This window comes from Heterodontus francisci, chromosome 5 (genome assembly GCF_036365525.1).
Source record: "Heterodontus francisci isolate sHetFra1 chromosome 5, sHetFra1.hap1, whole genome shotgun sequence".
Taxonomy (NCBI): Eukaryota; Metazoa; Chordata; class Chondrichthyes; order Heterodontiformes; family Heterodontidae; genus Heterodontus; species Heterodontus francisci.
The window spans coordinates 180,820,733-180,839,276 of record NC_090375.1 but is presented as its reverse complement, the minus strand read 5'-3'; positions in this window follow the sequence as shown (position 1 = coordinate 180,839,276).

Below are 18,544 nucleotides of genomic sequence, written 5' to 3'. Positions count from 1 at the left end.
GCATATTTAACGCACATCCAAATAATACATACTTTTAAGTCACCGTATTTGAATTCATCCCCTATGCTACATGTACTTTTCACAATACAGAGATCCACCAATAAATCAGGCGAAGGCGGATGCAGGTATAATAACAGGAAACAGACAATGGCTTGCTATGATTGGTAGATAGGGTGTTGGATACAGATTCAATAGGAGCCATCAAAAGGGAATTAGATAAATACTTGAAGGAGATTTTAAAAAAAGCAAAGATCTAGGGAATCACAGAATAATACAGTGCAGAAGAGGCCCTTCGGCCCATCGAGTCTGCACCGATGCATTAAAGGCACCTGACCTGTCTACCTAATCCCATTTGCCAGCACTTGGCCCATAGCCTTGAGAGCAGGGGAGAGGGACTAACTGGATTGCTCTTCAAAGGAGCTGGCGCAGACTCGATGGGCCAAATGGTCTCCCTCCGTGCCGTTTTATTCTATAATTCTAGGTTGATGTGTGTGATCTTATATTAGTCAGATCAATATTTCTTGTTTTAGCATGTGAGGTTTCTTCAACTGAAATGGAAGGAAACCAGGTTTTCCAGAATTTCAAATTTGTTATATGTTTTTGAAAGGATTATGACAGCAATAGTCGGACAAAATAGCACTGTTGCTGTATTTTTACTGGCCGCAGTCACTTGTATGTCTAGTAAGTGCCAGCTCTGAGTTGGGCTGATAAGTGATGTGCACAATCAACTTAGGTGATCAGAAACTTTCAACACGGTCCTCTTTAACTGGTAATGCTTAACTGAAAGTCCCCGAATTAATAATTTTAACAAGGGTTTTGGTGCAGGTTCGCAGGCATAAGAATATAAAAAATAGGAGCAGCAGCAGATTATACAACCCCTGGAGCCCTGCTCCGCCGTTCACTAAGATCATAGCTAACCATCTACATCAACTCCACTTTTCTGACCCATTTCTGACATTGTGAGTCTATATTGGAAAGCAGCAACCTCCATCGATAATGAGTAACTGATTCATGCATGCTTGCATTGTTGTTTTGTGATGTTGGCTGTGTTGACAGCATTACCAACATCTAGAAATCCACTCCTCTGGTTAGCAAAACACTTCCCAAACCTTAAAGGAACATCCAAGAAGTTTTTACGCAACTGGGCAAAAGTTCTGGGTCTATTTGGCCTCATTCAAAATACAGACAGAATAGTCACTTTTTTAAAAGGTTGTTTTTTAAAGAAGCATCTTCACTGATATAATCAAATTGAAAAGTTTTTATGAACACTTTCATAGCATGTGACACAGCGACAGAGTTCATGTTGAAAAACACCATTGTGCTTTGAAAACTTCATTGTGCCACTTGTCTCATATAAAAGATGACCTTGTCGATTAAAATGATGACAATCTCCTTTTGGAATAACATTCGGAGCCAACCTTGGTGCCCTCAGCCTGATTTCACAGTTCAGTAAGAAGCACAAAAAAAAGCAGGAGTGCAGAATCATGAAAGTCAACACATTAAGTACACAGCACATTGTTTAGTACACTGGAGTCATTCCAAATCTAAGTGCTGAGCAACACTGCCATTCTTATCTTTTCTATGATCAATTAAAACAGTTGGAAATCAACTTCTGTTTTCCACCAACATTGGCACAGTTCCCAGTAAATGCTCTGTTCTCTTTTCCCATGTCTGTCCTATTGAAATATATGATGAACAATTGTTCAGATAGTGGACAAAGCCATTGAAATATAGCATTTCCTATTTATTTGATCTGTTGCCACAAGTAACTAATTGTATTTTGCTCCTGAAACAAAGCTAAAATGTGTTTTTTTTTACAATTGTTAATCCTTCATGCATGCAGACATATGAAACATCACGACATGGGAGATTTCCTCTTGTTGCTATGTCATTACATAGTAGACATCATGGATATATGTTATAAAAACAGAAAATTCTGGAAATGCTCAGCAGGTCAGTCTTCATCTGTGGAGAGAGAAACAGTTAACATGTCAGCCAACAACCTTTCGTCAGAACTGGTCATCAATTCTGATGAAAGATGATCAACCTGAAGTATTTTGATGAGGTAATAGGGTTGATGAGGGCAATGCAGTTGATGCTATGTATATGGACTTTCAAAAGGCATTTGATAAAGTGTCACAAATTAGGCTTGTTAGCAAAATTGAAGCCCATGGGAGAAAAGGGCTGTAACAGCATGGATACAAAATTGGCAAAGGGACAGAAAACAGAGAGTTGTGGTGAATGCCTATTTTTTGGGCTGGAAGGAGGTATACAGGGGAGTTCTCCAAGGTTTAGTACTAGGATCACTGCAGTTTTTGATATACATTAATGACTTTGACTTGGGGGTGCAGGCCACACTTTCAAAATTTACAGATGAGATGAAACTTGAGGAAGATATTTATAGAGTTCAAAAGGACATAGACAGGCTGCTGGAGTGGGTGGACACATGGCAGACGATATTCAATGCAGAACAATGTCAGCTAATAACTTGGTAGAAGGAAAGAGGAGAGACAAATATGCCAAATGGTACAATTTTAAAGTGGGTGCAGGAAGAGAGACGTGGGAGCGTGCATGCACATCTCTTTGAAGTTGGCAGGATAGGCTACCAATGCAGTTAATAAAGCATAAGGGATTTGGGCTTTATAAATAGAGGTGCTGTGCTATAGTGATGGTCTGCTCAAGGGCAGGGGTTCTGCTCTTTTTTTCTCCACCCAGGAGAAATGAGCATGACTAGGGAATTGGGTAGATGAGGTAGCTTCCCATTGCCTTCCTCAGACTGCAACAGGAATTGAATTCACGCTGGTGGAATTATGCTGAACCACATACTAGCCATCTAACCAACTGAGCTACCCAGCCCCCATAAATAGAGGCATGAGAGTTCAAAAGCCAGCAAGATATGCTAAACATATTTGGTCCCAGCTGGAGTATTGTGTCCCATTCTGGGCACCACACGTTAGAAAGGACATGAAGGCTTTGGAGATGAAACAAAAGATATTTGCTAGAATGGCTCCAGGGATAAGGCATTGCATGGATAGTCTGGAGTAGCTGGGGTCGTTCTCCTTGGAGCAAAGAAAGCTAAGAGATTTAATACAGGTGTTCAACTTCATGAGAATTGGTTAACTCACAGAAGACAGAGAGTTGGGATTATTGGGTCTTTTTCATGTTGAAAAGACATAACTAGTGGAGTGCCACAGTCCTAGGGCCTCAATTATTTACTATCTATATTAATGATGTGGAGGAGGGGGCAGAGTGTAATATATCCATATTTGTTGACGATACAAAAATAGGTGGGAGGGCATATTGTGATGAGGACATAAGGAATCTGCAAGGGGATATAGATAGGTTGAGTGAGTGGGCAAAAACTTGGCAGATGGAGTTTAATGTAGGAAAGTGTGAGGTCATGCACTTTGGTAGGAAGAATCAAAAGGCAGACTATTATTTAAATGGAGAGAGACTTCAAAAAAGTGCAGCATAGAGGGATCTGGTGTTCTTGTGCATGAAACACAAAACGTTAGCAGGTGCAGCAAGTAATTAAGAAGGCAAATGGAATTTTGGCCTTTATTGCTAGGGGGTTGGAGTTTAAAAATAGGGAAGACTTGTTACAACTGTACAGGGTATTGGTGAGGCCGCACCTGGAGTACTGTGTACAGTTTTGGTCCCCGTATTTAAGAAAGGATATACTGGCATCGGAGGCAGTGCAACAGAGATTCACTAGGCTGATTCCTGAGATGAAGGGGTTGACTTATCAACAATGGCTAAACAGGTTAGGCCTTTATTCATTAGAGTTTAGAAGAATGAGGGGTGATCTTATTGAAACGTACAAGATTCTGAGGGGGTAGATGTTGAGAAGATGTTTCCTCTAGTGGGAGAATCTCGAACTAGGGGACATAGTTACAGAATAAGGGGACACTCATTTAAAACTGAACTGCAAAGGAATTTTTTCTCTCAGAGGGTAGGGAATGTCTGGAATTCTCTACCCCACAGAGTTGTGGAGGCTAGATCACAGACTATTTAAAGAGGAGGTAGATAGATTTTTAAAATATCGGGCAGTTGAGGGCTATGAGGAGCTGGCACGAAAGAGGAGCTGAGGTCTGGGGCAGATCAGCCATGATCTTATTGAATAGCGGGCAGGCTTGAGGGGCTGAATGGCCTACTCCTGCTCCTATTTCTTATGATCTTATGAAGTGTTTAGACAGAGTAAATAAAGAGAAATAGTTTCCAGCGGCTGAAGGGTTGATAACCAGAAGGTATAACTTTAAGATGATTGGCAAAAGAACCAGAGACAACATGAGGAAAAACATTTTTATGCAATGAGTGTTTAGGATTTGCACTGCCTGATAGCGTGGTGGATACAAATTCATTAGTAGCCTTCAAAAGGGAATTGGATAAATACTTGAAGGAAAAAAAATGCAAAAATATGGGGAAAGACCGGGACTAACTGGATTGTTCTTCGATAGAGCTGGCACAGACTCGATGGGCTGAATGAATGGCCTCCTTCTCTGCTGTACTATTATATGATTTTGTCTCCGCCTGACCTGCTGAGCATTTCCAGCATTTTCTGATTTTATTTCAGATTTCCTGCATCAACCATATTTTGCTTTTGTTTTAGGTTTCTTATGTGTGCTCTTTTGAGCAAAATCGTAAATCTGCTCTAAAAGACCATGTTGTGACTAGAGGAAGTCCAGCATGTAGATAGTGAAGATAAAATACAATAATTAATGTAAGATATGTATATCGCACTTAAGATGTATGGATGTTGAAAGCTTCATCACAAGATGATCAAGCATCATGTTACTGGAGTAGGCATGCATTTGGTATATGCCGTGCATATCCTTTTCACTTTAAGTTGCAGTTCTTTCAATGGGAATATATTTGAAGATAATATATTTGACAACTTTTGGTTTTGAAGTCAGAAATAAGTCCTATTGGCAAAATTACTCCAATTATGACTATCACAGCATGGATTACTGTGTGAAATTAGAAGCAGATTTGATACTTGCGACTTGGGTGATATTTTGGTGCTTATGTGATCTGAAGATATGAAATTCATTGTAACAATAACGTGCTGATTTTCACTGACCTGGATTTTGAAGTCAACAGCAAATGAATGGTGCTAGTCATTCATTACACTTACAGCTGCCCAGAGAACTCTAGTGGGTTTTTGCATGGCAACTTACTGTAATTAGAGAGCCATCTCAGCATGCGTCCTCTACAGAGGATCTTTGACTTTTGAGAACAGGGCAAGCAACAGTTATCTCTTCAATCAAAATAAAAAATCTTTACTGAGACACCCAGAGGAAGTGTAAGTTAGAATGTAAAATCATGTAAAGAAAGCAAAATAGAGGGAAAGATGGGATTAAAAAAGAAAAAGTAAAAAAAAATTAAATCTCCTATGGCAATTAAAACCTGAAGGAATGAGACACTACCCTAGTGAAGTATATTTTCAGTGCCAGAGAGGTTGTTTGGTAGTAATTAAGACTTTACCACGGTATTAAAAGTTCACTTTCACTTGAATTGACAAGTCCTAGCTTTTTTCTGGCATGTTTAGTGGGTATCGAGTGAGTACATACCACAGCTTCACGACCTTTATGTGTTTAAATGTCGAGTCTCTCAGTGAAATACCATTATAGCAAAGCTTGTGGAGGAGCAGGGCAACTCGGACAACAACTTCCTGATTTTGACATTTTGTTGTGCATGCGCAGACTCTGGAAGTTGCTGTCCGATTTACTCATTAATAATGGTGAGCCTTGATAGGCCTACCCACCCGACGGCCTGCCAGTCTTCATCACCAGGCTGCATCTGGGGAGCAGAGAGGAGGGAGGGAGGGAGGGATTGGAGGCCTGGGGATGGGTAGGCTGGAGATTATAGGTCTAAGGCATCAGAGGCCTGAGGGCTGGGGGAGTGGTCAGAAACTGGAGGCCAGAAATTGAAGGCCGATTGCAGGGGCGGGGGGGGGGGGGGGTGCTGTGCTTGGAGAGAGTTTGGAGATTGGAGGCTGGGAGTGGGCTGTGGGAGATTGGAGGCCTCAGGGAAAGGCCATGAGGAGATTAGAAGGGTCAGGGGGATAGTCTCTTAGTGGCTGATCATGGAGGGCTGAGGTTGGGGGGTGGGGTGTGGGGGGGCAGGGTTGGTGAAGCAGGAACATTGAATCATTGAATGGAGGTCAAGTAGAAAGGCACTTACCTCCTGGATCCAGCAGTCCTTGCTTTACTTTAGCTGCCAGGTTTCCTAGGGTGCAGGAAACCCAGCTGGCCAAAGTAACATTTGAAATCGTGGATTAAATTGCCAACCCACCTGCTGCAAACGGGCTGGCTGCCTGCAACACCCCCCTACCCCCAGACTCTGTCCAACTCCATTTAAACCAGTGGATTGGGGAATCAGATTTGTAAAAACGTTAACCTCCCACCCAACCCAAACTTGGATTAAATTTCTGTTGAATATTTTCTTTTCACATAAAGACAGGACTCGTGAAAGGTAGGGGGAATGGGATTAAGCAGCGAATGAGAGGAGAAATGAACTGGTTAATCTGAGAGACTTAGATTGAGTCGACTGGCCAGATGCCCAAATTTCCACCATCCACTGATTCACACAGGTCCCTATTTGGAACTCCTTGTTCTGATGTTTCATGGCAACAAACTGTGCTCATTACATATTAACATATTGGTTAGTTAAGAAGAGACATATGTTAGTCAGATGTTTTCTTAATTGTTGTCTGCACAAGTCAGTGATTCCTTTTCACCTGCCAATGTCTTCCAATCCATTTTGGGCCTAAAGAAGCAATGATTTTGTTGAGAAGCACAAGACAAATATTTTTCTCTGTATTTTCCAAACACCACATTACAACAACACAGCTCGTGTCCAAACACATAATTATGTAGCTTGGGCCCTATAACACTGAAGTGGATGAGACAGACCACCATTCTGGCTATTGTTCCTGCGGGCAATTAAGACAGTAATATACTTCAACAAGACAGGCAGAATGTTTTAAATTTCAATGTTGCCTCTTTCATGTTATAAATACTAGTCAATGCATAATTAATAAGTCTATCTAAATGTGAAATGCAATTTATATCACCTCAATGCTCGAAGATTATTTTGGCCAGTTTCTTGTTGTATAATTGAAAAATTACCTTGTTTTAAAAAATATTTGAGCATTAAATTCATGGTTGAAGCAAAACTGTTGAGTATGGAAACAGAAAGATTTGCACACTGCTGGTGGAAAGAAGCTGCAAAGAGATCTGCACAGAGACAGTGAAACAAGTGCTTTTTGATTAGGTCCATGGAAATAAAATGTTTACCTCCGAGTCTCTTAGCTCAGTGGTAGCACTGCCTTGAGTCATAATATTGTAATTCAAACCCCAATCCAGGACCTGATCACATAATCTGGGCTGACACTTCAGGGCTGCATTGTTACAAGTGATACCTGTAACAATAAATGATGCCCTGTTTACTTATTGATGTGGATGTAAAATATTCCATTACCCTTTTCAAAGAACAGGGAGTTCTTATGGTGACCGGGCCAAAATTCATCCTTCAACCATCACCACCAATACAGATTAACTGGGCACTTATCCCATTTGCTGTTCGTGGGAGCTTACTATGCAGAAATTGACTGTTGTGTATACATATAAGACAACAGCAATTATACTTCAAAAGTAACTCACCGGCTGTGAACAGGGCTACATTAACACCAGGCGACATGTCCAGGGCCCCTGACTAAATATGGGACCCGCCGCCCCACCCCCCACCCCACCCCATTCACCAGTAAGTTGCCTACCAGTTACAGTAACTGCAATGCATGGCAGGCAGTGACTGGAATTTGAGCAGTGCGGGGAGTGAGTTTAATGACTTTACCTTCTGGGAGAGCAGCGGACCTGTGCGGAAAACACCGAGAGTGGAGCTGATAAATTGAGCCTGAGGATCGCGGCCCAGTCACTTACCTTCCGGGAGCGGAGCGGAGAGCAGTCCGGGCGCGCTGGAGTTTGAAAACAAAGTGAGCAGTGACATCACAGGAAAGCTGCAAGGTGATTGGTTGGTGAGTGACTGCTGTTAGGGAATAACTCTAAATAGCTGGGTAAGTAATTAAAAGTAAAGGGAAAGGTCTAAACTTTTTTTTTAATATAGTAGGTAGTGTTTTTTTTTAGGGAATCAAGGTCCCTAGTGTAAATAATCCAATTTTTTGGTAATTTAAGGAGATAAACTAAGGGTAGGGCAGTTCGGCAACGTGAAATGCTCCTCCTGTGCAATACGGGAAGTCAGCGACACTTCCAGTGTCCAGGGCGAACATGTGTGCAGGAAATGTCCCCAGCTGCAACTACTCGAGCGGTGGCTGGAGACACTGTGGAGCATCCACGAGGCTGAGATTATCGTGGATAGCACGTACAGGGATGTGGTCACACCGCAGGTAATGGCTGCTCAGGCAGAAAGGGAATGGGTGACCGCCAGGCAGAGTAGAAGAACTAGGCAGGTAGTGCAGGAGTCCCCTGGGTCCATCCCCCTTTCTAACAGATTTTCCACTTTGGATACTGTCGGGGGAGATAGCTTCTCAGGGGAATGCAGCAAGAGCCAATTCTGTAGCACCACGGGTGGCTCAGCTGCACAGGAGAGGAGGAAAAGGAATGGAAGAGCTATTGTGATTGGAAGAGCTATTGTGATAGGGGATTCTATTGTAAGGGGTACAGATAGGCATTTCTGTGGCGCAAACATGACTCCAAGATGGTATGTTGCTTCCCTGGTGCTAGGGTCAAGGATGTCATGGAGCGGCTGCAGGACATTCTGAAGGGAGAGGGTGAACAGTCAGAGGTCGTGGTACACATTGGTACCAATGACATAGGTAGAAAGAGGGATGAGGTCCTGCAACAAGAATTTAGGGAGCTAGGTAGCAGATTAAAAGGACATCAAAGGTTGTAATCTCTGGATTACTCCCGGGGCCACGTGCTAGTGAGTATAGGAATAGGAGGATAGAGCAGATGAATGCATGGCTGAGGAGATGGTACAGGAGGGAGGGCTTTAGTTTCCTGTATCACTGGGTCTGTTTCTGACAAAGGTAGGACCTGTACAAGTTGGACAGGTTGCACCTGAACTGGAATGGGGCCAACATCCTTGCTGGGAGGTTTGCTAGTGCTGTTGGAGGGGGGGGGTTTAAACTAATTTGGCAGAGGGATGGGATACAGAGTGGAGGTACAGTATGGGGTGATGCACAGTCAAATATAGAAGAAAAACAGAGTCAGTCTGGAAGGCAGAGCAAATATAGACCTGTGAAGGCACAAATGAAAAATGCAAGGCTGAATTGCATCTATTTTAATGCAAGGAGTATTACTAGTAAGGCAGATGAATTGAGGGCGATGATTAGCACATGGGATTATGATATTATTGCTATCACAGAGACATGGTTGAGGGAGGGCAGGACTGGCGGCTCAATATTTCAGGGTATAGCTACAGGTGTGACAGGGGAGTGCGTAAAAGAGGAGGTGGCATTGCACTGTTGATCAAGGAGTCAATTACTGCAGTAAGGAGGAATGATATCTTAGAAGGTTCCTCAAATGAGGCCATAAAGGTAGAACCTAATAACAAAAAGGGGGAAATCACTTGGCTGGGAGTGTACTACAGGCCTCCAAACAGTCAGGGAGAGATAGAGGAGCAGATATGTAGGCAAATCTCAGAGAGGTGTAAAAATAATAGGGTAATAATAGTAGAGGATTTCAACTTCCCCAATATCAACTGGGATAGTCTTCGTGCAAAAGTCTTAAAGGGGGCGGAATTCTTAAAATGCATCCAGGAGAGCTTTTTGAGCCAGTATGTAGAAAGTCCTACAAGAGAAGGCATAGTACAGGACCTAATCTTAGGGAATGAAGCCAGATAAGTGGTAGAAGTGTCAGTGGGGGAACATTTCGGGGATAGTGACCATAACTCTGTAAGATTTAAGGTAGTTATGGAAAAGGACAAAGATGGACCAGAAATAAAGGTACTGAATTGGGGGAAGGCCGATTTCAATATGATAAAACAGGATCTGGCCAAAGTGGACTGGGAGCAGCTACTTGTAGGAAAGTCTACATCAGACCAGTGGGAGTCATTCAAAGAGGAAATAGTGAGAGTTCAGAGCCAACATGTACCCGTTAAGGTGAAGGGAAGAACCAACAAGTCCAGGGAACCCTGGATGTCAAGGGATATAGAGGATTGGATCAGGAATAAAAAAGGAGGCTTATGGCTGATTCAGAGCGCTGAAAACAGTGGAGGCATTAGAAGAGTATAGAAAGTTTAGGGGGGTACTTAAAAAAGTAATTAGGAGAGCGAAGAGGGGACATGTAAAAATACTGGTGGGCAAGATAAAGGAAAATCCTAAGGCGTTTTATAAGTATATTAAGGGCAAGAGTCGGGCCCATTAGGGACCAAAGTGGCAATCTGTGTGTGGAGCCGAAGGACATAGGTGAGTTTTAAAATAATTACTTTTCATCTGTGTTCATTATGGAGAAGGATGATGTGGGTGTAGAGATCAGGGAGGGGGATTGTGATATACTTGAACATATTAGCATTGAAAGGGAGGAAGTATTCGCTGTTTTAGCAGGCTTAAGAGTGGATAAATCCCCAGGCCCAGATGAGATGTATCTCTGGCTGTTATGTGAGGCAAGGGAAGAGATAGCAGGGGCTCTGACACAAATTTTCAAATCCTCACTGGCCAAAGGAGAGGTACCTGAGGATTGGAGGTCAGCGAATGTGGTACCATTATTCAAGAAGGGTAGCAGGGATAAACCAGGTAATTACGAGCTAGTGAGTCTAACATCAGTGGTAGGGAAACTATTGGAAAAAATTCTGAGGGACAGGATTAATGTCCACTTGGAGAGGCAGAGATTAATCAGGGATAGTCAGCATGGCTTTGTCAGGGGGAGATCGTGTCTAACTAACTTGATTGAATTTTTCGAGGCGGTGACTAGATGTGTAGTTGAGGGTAAAGCAGTTGGACTTCAGTAAGGCTTTTGATAAGGTCCTGCATGGGAGATTGGTTAAGAAGGTAAGAGCCCAAGGGATCCAGGGCAATTTGGCAAATTGGATCCAAAATTGGCTTAGTGGTAGGAGGCAGAGGGTGATGGTCGAAAGTTGTTTTTGCGAGTGGAAGCCTGTGACCAGTGGTGTACTGCAGGGATCGGTGCTGGGACCCTTGCTGTTTGTAGTGTACATTAATGATTTAGACGTGAATATAAGAGGTATGATCAGTAAGTTCACAAATGACAGGAAAATTGGTGGTGCCGTAAATAGTGAGGAGGAAAGCTGGTAAGATGGACGGAGCAGTGGCAAATGGAATTTAATCCTGAGAAGTGTGAGGTGATGCATTTTGGGAGGACTAACAAGGCAAGGGAATATACAATGGATGGTCAGACCCTAGGAAGTACAGAGGGTCAGAGGGACCTTGGAGTACTTGTCCATAGATCACTGAAGGCAGCAGCACAGGTAGATAAGGTGGTTAGGAAGGCATATGGGATACTTGCCTTTATTAGCCGAGGCATAGGATATAAGAGCAGGGAGGTTATGATGGAGTTGTATAAAACGCTAGTTAGGCCACAGCTGGAGTACTGTGTACAGTTCTGGGCACCACACTATAGGAAGGATGTGATCGCACTGGAGAGGGTGCAGAGGAGATTTACCATGATGTAGTCTGGGCTGGAGCGTTTCAGCTATGAAGAGAGACTGAAAAGGCTAGGGTTGTTTTCCTTAGAGCAGAGAAGGCTGACGGACATGATTGAGATATACAAAATTATGAGGGACATTGACAGGATAGATAGGAAGAAACTTTTTCCCTTAGCGGAGGGGTCAATAACCAGGGGGCATAGATTTAAGGTAAGGGGCTGGAGGTTTAGAGGAGATTTGAGGATTTTTTTTTTCACTCAGAGGGTGTTTGCAATCTGGAACATACTGCCTGAAGGGGTGGTAGAGGCAGGAACCCTCACAACATTTAAGAAGTATTTAGATGAGCACTTGAAATGCCATAGCCTATCAGGCTATGGGCCAAGTGCTGAAAAATGGGATTGGAATAGTTAGGTGCTTGATGGCTGGCACATATGATGGGCTGAATGGCCTGTTTCTGTGCTGTATAACTCTATGATCTGACTGTGGTGCAGTTATGACTTGGTGAAAAAAGTTCTAGAAACCTCTGCAGATCCTCAAAAGGTGATCAGGGGTTCTGATGAAAGGTCACAGACCCGAAACGTTAACTCTGCTTCTCTCTTCACAGATGCTGCCAAACCTGCTGAGTATTTCCAGCACTTTCTGTTTTTAATTCCTAATACAGTTCTGGCTGTGAATTCCTGAGGACTTGACAGCACAGGTGCTTTCTTTACCCACTGCAGCTATATCAAAAAAAGCTTTACTTGAACAATAATTGCTTTTGAATAAGATCAAAATAAAGCATGGCTTCAGTAACCATCCTTTTCTCTTTCTCTTAAGTAAACCTCTGATGTAAAAGTAACAGTTTTTTTTCTGTGCGAAGCTTTACCACTCAAAAGGTTTTAAAATTGCCCTCCAGCTTGTTTCTAAATCATTTCTAAAAACAGTCTCACTAATAAACACTATCGCAGGCCTGAGAATCATTTCATTGACTCATACTGGAAGACTCATCACACTGCACATGCTCAGAATGCTGAGATTTGCAAGCACAGCCGACAGTGCCAGCTCCAAGAAGAATGTGAACTTTGACCCCAAACATTTTTTAAAAGGTTGAAGCCTCTGAGAAGAAATGTTAATGAAGGCGCTTGGTGACACCAAAGGCAAACGTGTACGAGGGATTCTCATTGTTCGAAATCTTGTTCTGATCCCTGGATATTTGATTTTGTGAAAGAAAGGTAAACCTCTTCTATTCCAATAGTATAGTAAATAGCTTGGTGAAAGAATGATCTTGAGTATAAATTACCACAATATATAAGGAAAATTAATATTATATTTTCATTAACTTCATTACAACAGTTCATTGCCAGGAATTCTAACAAATCACATTGATCTATCAATGCTGTAATTGGTGTGCTCAGTTTGTTCAGCACAATTTTAAATAAGATATGAGGTAGATAGATTTTTCATTGACAGGATGTGGGCGTCACTGGAGAGGCCAGCATTTATTGCCCATCCCTCGTTGCCCTTGAGCAGGTGGTGGCAAGCCACCTTCTTAAATATAGCTGATTGGCTTGCTCAGCCATTTCAGAGGGTAAAGAGTCAACCACATTGCTGTGCATTGAGAGTCACAATGGGCCAGACTGAGTAAGGATAGCAGATTTCCTTCCTCGAAGGACGTTAGTGAACCAAATCATTTTAATGACAATCCAGTAGTGTCATGGTGAACATCACTACTACAAGTTTTTTAATTCCAAATTTTACTTAACTAACTGAATTTAAATTCCGCACCTGTTGTGATGGGACTTGAACACATGTCTCCGAATCATTAGTCTAGGCCTCTGGATTACTAGCCCAGTGACACAGCCTCTATGCTACCCTATCCCTTGCTATGTTGCAATGGTCATGGTTAATTCAACATACAGAAATATAACATACCTTTATAAATCAAAGTTTAAACTGACCTTCAGTAAACATCCTGTGACAGAGAATATTCAAATTGGAATTTGAGCTTAGAGTATACAGGTGAGATTGTAGTATGTGTTAATGGTATTATGAGCTTTGAGTAATTGTGTTATTTATATTTCTTCCAAATCTCTCCCTCTCATTATTGATTAATCTTATTGATGTATGTGACATGAAAATGTGTGTCTGTTTGCTACATTGCAAAACGTATTCCACTTCAAACATAATTTACAAAGACGATTCTTTACTTAAATGTAGCTTAGCTCCAATCTATTATATGATCTATTCTGGAAAATCAATCATTCCCAGCAAAAGTCAAAAAGGTTGCAGCCCTAAACATAACTTTTGCATATTTAGTTTTAATTCATATGGACTTGTATTTTTTTTTACCAGTGGTATATGGTTAATATGTTATTCAACACATTTTCAAATGAAGTATCAATAATATTCCTGGGTCATACATAATTATAGTCAAGAAATCAAGCAGTCAGGCAAGTGTTTATAAGTTCACAAAGCTGGTTATGATTGCACTATTGGGAAGTAAAAAAGAATGGGCCATATTGACCTGCCATCTAATTTTCCCTACTTGACTGTGTAGACCTTCCCTAAAGAGCACAGTTAAAATAAGGAATGTGCTGCATAGAATTGCAAGTGGAAACCTGTATTTTTACCACAAAAAATTGGTATAAAGTATGCTACATCTCTGCTCAACCCTCTAATTCCATTTTCCTTGCTAATCTTTTGTGGCTGCTTCAGTTGAGTGCTTTATATTTGAGCGTGGTTCTTATTTAATGCTGCTTAAACAGCATAATGTCATAGCAGATGTTAGCAGTTATATCATTCAAATATCTGACACTGGGAGACAAAAAATAATCACCTGCAAGGCCAAGTTCTGAAAAAGGGTAAGGAAGGATATTATTACCTTTATGTAGGTGCAGCCAAAATGAAACAGGATGATACTAGGGGATAGAGATTTGTCTTGGGAGTAATGTTAAATGGGTGACATCACAATGATCAGTCATTATATACTCCACCTGATATTAGGCTCCATTGATATCAACAGAATTGAATATCTGGCAGGGCATATAGCAGGTGGCAAAAGTGATACCACCCATTGCGTTCTACTGCCTAAAATGGAATTATAACCCTTGGTCTATGAAAATATGCTTTGAGGAACTGTTAAGGGTGGTGTATTTGTTCTCATTAGGGAATCTAATAGAATTTTTCAAACTTGTGAATCCGATTCTAGGACAGATGCTTCACATTAATGAATGTTTCAAAAACTAGGGAACATAATTTTAAAAGTAGGAAAATAGGAGCAACAATTTTCAGGCAGACTTATACCACACAACATATAATAGGCATGTGTTATGTTACCAGGAGGTTACTACAGCAAATGGTATTAATAGGTTCAAGATTTATTTTTGAAGGAGAGGATATGTAGGTGTGGTGAAAAGGTTCAAGTTAATATTAAGTAAAAATGTGGTGCTCTTATTGGCCCACAGACTTTTTCCTGCTCCCTACATTTGAACATATTTATGCATTAGAAAATGCAGAGTCCAGACTGTCAGAAGAGCTGTTCTATTAAGAGGATTCAAAAGCAGCAGGAGAATATAGATACCATCACAATTGAGAACAAGTATAGGAGCTGACAAAGGAAATAAGAACTCAGGAACAGAAGTTAGCAGTTTATACAATTGAGACAACGTCACTATTTTGCTAGGCTTGACAGCTCTTTATCGTTTCATCTCAGTTCCTCAACCATTCTCATCCTTCACTTCCCATTTAAGAATCCACCTCCTTTCTAACCATCTCAATTGATTCTTCACTTATGGACTTTTGGGGCAGTGCATGACACATTCTCACAACCCTTTGCTTGAAGACTTTTTTAAAAATGACCTTACCATTAGTTCACATTCTAAGAATACATTCCCTCATTCTGAAGTTCACCTGCTACAGCTATTTCCTATCGAACCTGACTGCCCTTCATTGTTTTAAATGCTCGCAGAGACCATCCTTTAACCTACATGTATCTTGGGAATATAGCCAAGTTTTACAGTCCCTTGCATTTCAATAGATGGAACAACTTCTGCTGGGATCAGGCCACTTTTCCAAAGTTACAAAGGATTATTTAACAAGGCAATTCCCTTTTTAATTTTTAAAAGTGTCAATGTCTATTTAATTAGAGAATCACATTAGGGAGCGGACTGTAGATTCAATATATGGCTCTTACCTACTGAGCTCTTGAATCCTGTGGCCTTGCCATTTATTCAGTGTCTGTTCAAGCCACCTTTGGATGAACATGCACTGTGCTCCCCGAGATTAACCCCATGATGCTAAAGAACTTCTTTTTGAAAGGGTCAGGTGTGCACAGAACACCTTTGTTCATTGTAGTTTTCCAACATATTGCACAATTAAGATGTTTAATTGCACTATTTTGGAGGATAAGAACTAACTACAGGCTTACAAAACAAATGTCAACCATTTATGTTTTTGACTGACTGCCCACTTACTCTGCTTGTTGTGTTTGTCTTCTTTCAGTAACTATGCTGTGCGTACCGCCTCTGCTAATTTGAGAAACCCTCACAGTACTGCTTGCTTCGGTGGTGCTCTTTTGATGTGGCAGAGAGTAGTTTGCAGAATCCTTTATCACACTGAGTGGCTATGTGAATCACAAAGTTATTCCAGACAATATCAGAAGGGTCCATTGCCACTTTGCGATACAGGTCTTAAATCATTGCCGATCATGTCCAACTTTGAATCCACAACAAAGGGAAAATGCAGCTGAGACAGTTCCCTACGGCATGATAGCCCATTTATATTTGCAATTTGCAACTGATAATATTTGTGAAGTCACTGGCAGACTGTGAATATAAATAAACTGGTGCTTGTGGTGCCAGAGGCATTGAGGGACATCAAAGTAGATGGTTTTTATTTGTTCCTCCAATTACAGTCCCAGCTCTGACGGCAGTGTAAACACAAAGCAGCTTGCATGAAGCAGGCAAAAGAGATAGCTGCTGGTGGACTGAGCAGCCAGCGTGCTCCTGTTAGGCTCTGTACAGTCCAGTAATATGATTTCATTGTCACTGGCCTGTTCAGATCTTCCAGGTCACTTAGTCTGTTAGTGTCAGCCTTGGCTCAGTTGCTAGTGCTCTCATCTCTGAGTCAGAAGGTTATGGGATCAAGTCCCACTCCAGAGATTTAAGTACACAATCCAGATGAAAACTTCAGTGGAATATTGAATAAGTGCAGCACTGTAGTAGGTGCTGCCTTTTAGATGAGATGTTAAACTGAGGTCCTGCTTGCCCTCTCAGGTGGATATAAAAGATCCCATTGCACAATTTGAAGAAGTGCAGGGAAATCTGCCTGATATCCTGGCCAATATTTATCCCTCAACCAACATCACTAAAACATAGTGTCTGGTCATTATCATATGGCTGCATGTGGGAGCCCACTGTGTGGAAATTGGCTGCCACATTTCCTACATGACAACAGTGACTACACTTCAAAAAGTACTTCAGTGCTTAGGAGTCTCCAGAGATTGTGAAAGGTGCTACATAAATGCAAGTCTTTCTTTCTTCTAAAAGGTTATGCATAATGCACAACTGTTTTGAAATTTATCTGGTTGCTGCAGAATAAATACTTTTCAAACCAAACAGGGCAGTTTCTACAGCAATGGGGTTGAGAGTTATTACTGGAAAAGGGCTTCAGGAAGCAGGTTTCTAATATAAATGCTGCATAGAGACGGTCCTTCAACTCCCTCACACCTGTCAACTGGTGCCTTTTATTTCCATAGCTCATGGTGGCAATTCACGACTGCATTTAAATCACAGATAAATTCTTCGAGAACGATTCTAAATAAAAGGTAATTCTCACCATGTCTGGCTACATTGCTTTCTTTAAAAAAAATCAAGAAACTTTTCTCCTCCTCTTTCCCCTCTGAAGGCATTTTCTCCCTGGATCAGCAGAGGAGTTCTCCCTGGTGTCTTGGGGTTGATGTATATCTCTCAACACAACATCACTAAAAACAAATGATCTGGTCATTCATTGCATTGGTGTTTGTGGGATCTTTCTGTGCAGCCTCGTTTCTGACATTACAACATTAACAGGGATCTATAAGTGGGGAGGTGGAGGTGTACCGGTACTGTCACTGGGCTAGTAATCCAGATGTCCAGTCTAGTTCCCTGGGGTCATGGGTTAGAATCCCACCACAGCAGCTGGTGAAATTTGAATTCAATCAATAAATCTGGAATTTAAATATAAAAGGTTGAGGGAGGGAATTCCAGAGCTTAGGGGCCCAGGTGGCTGAAGGCACGGCCGCCAATGGTGAAGCAATGGGAGTGGGGGGGATGAGCAAGGGACCGGAACTGGCACATGACTGCGACCATTACAGAGGTCCCCATTGGAGCCCACAACCTTTAACATTGCAACCAGCCCTCCAAGGGTTAATGGCAGCCAGCCGTTCCCCCTCTCCTTCCCCTCACACAGCTGGAAGGCTTTGCAGAGGAAGCACATTAGTAAGATCAGAATTGGGAGCAAGTCCCTGGTGGAATAAATTGCAGGATCGTGAGCACGTTGAAAAAATCTTGACGGCCTGGAAAATCCATCTTTGCTTTTCCCTATTCTTGCACCAACAGTTCTGAAGAGGGACCTGGGGGTGCATGTGCATCGATCTTTGAAGGTGGCAGGACATATTGAGAGAGTGATTAGTAAAGTGTTTGGGATCTTAGGCTTCACAAATAGAGGCATTGAGCACCAAAGCAGGGAAGTTATGCTGAACCTTTATAAATCTCTGGTTAGGTCACAAGTAAAGTCTTGTGTCCAGTTCTGGTCACCACACTTTCGGAAGGATGTGAGGGTCCTTGAGAGGGTGCAGAGGAGATTTGCCAGAACGGTTCCAGGGATGGGGGATTTTAACTACAAGGTTAGGTTGGAGAAGTTGGGTTTGTTCTTGGAGCAAAGGAGATTGAGGGGTGATTTGATC